The sequence below is a fragment of the Salvelinus sp. IW2-2015 genome, unplaced genomic scaffold (assembly GCF_002910315.2).
Source record: "Salvelinus sp. IW2-2015 unplaced genomic scaffold, ASM291031v2 Un_scaffold1922, whole genome shotgun sequence".
NCBI classification, from domain to species: Eukaryota; Metazoa; Chordata; class Actinopteri; order Salmoniformes; family Salmonidae; genus Salvelinus; species Salvelinus sp. IW2-2015.
Window position 1 is genome coordinate 27,020 of NW_019943280.1, and position 432 is coordinate 27,451.

Sequence of the window (432 nt, forward strand, 5' to 3'; positions counted from 1 at the left end):
CACAATTATGTGGACACAGACACACACACACATACATAAGCATGAAATCACACCCACGTGCACAAACATAGACACACACTTACACTTACAAAATTGTGCACACACACACACAAACACTCCCACACACAAAAACTCCCACACACAAACACTCACACACACACACACACACTCACACCCACTCAATCTTTGGCTAATTTTCAATATCCATATTTTAACTTGACTTGTTTGTTATTAAGTGTATGTATGTCTTTAAAAATCTGTTGACAGACTGTCACACTTGCGACTTATAATTGTATCGCTATGATGGTGCCTGAACGGACACAATTGAAATTCCTCAGTTGCCTTTTCTATTTTGTACATATCTGGCCTTTCCAACCCTTGTTTGGCTCAACAGGCCGGCAGCATTGTCTCGTGGCAGAGAGCAGTTCTAAA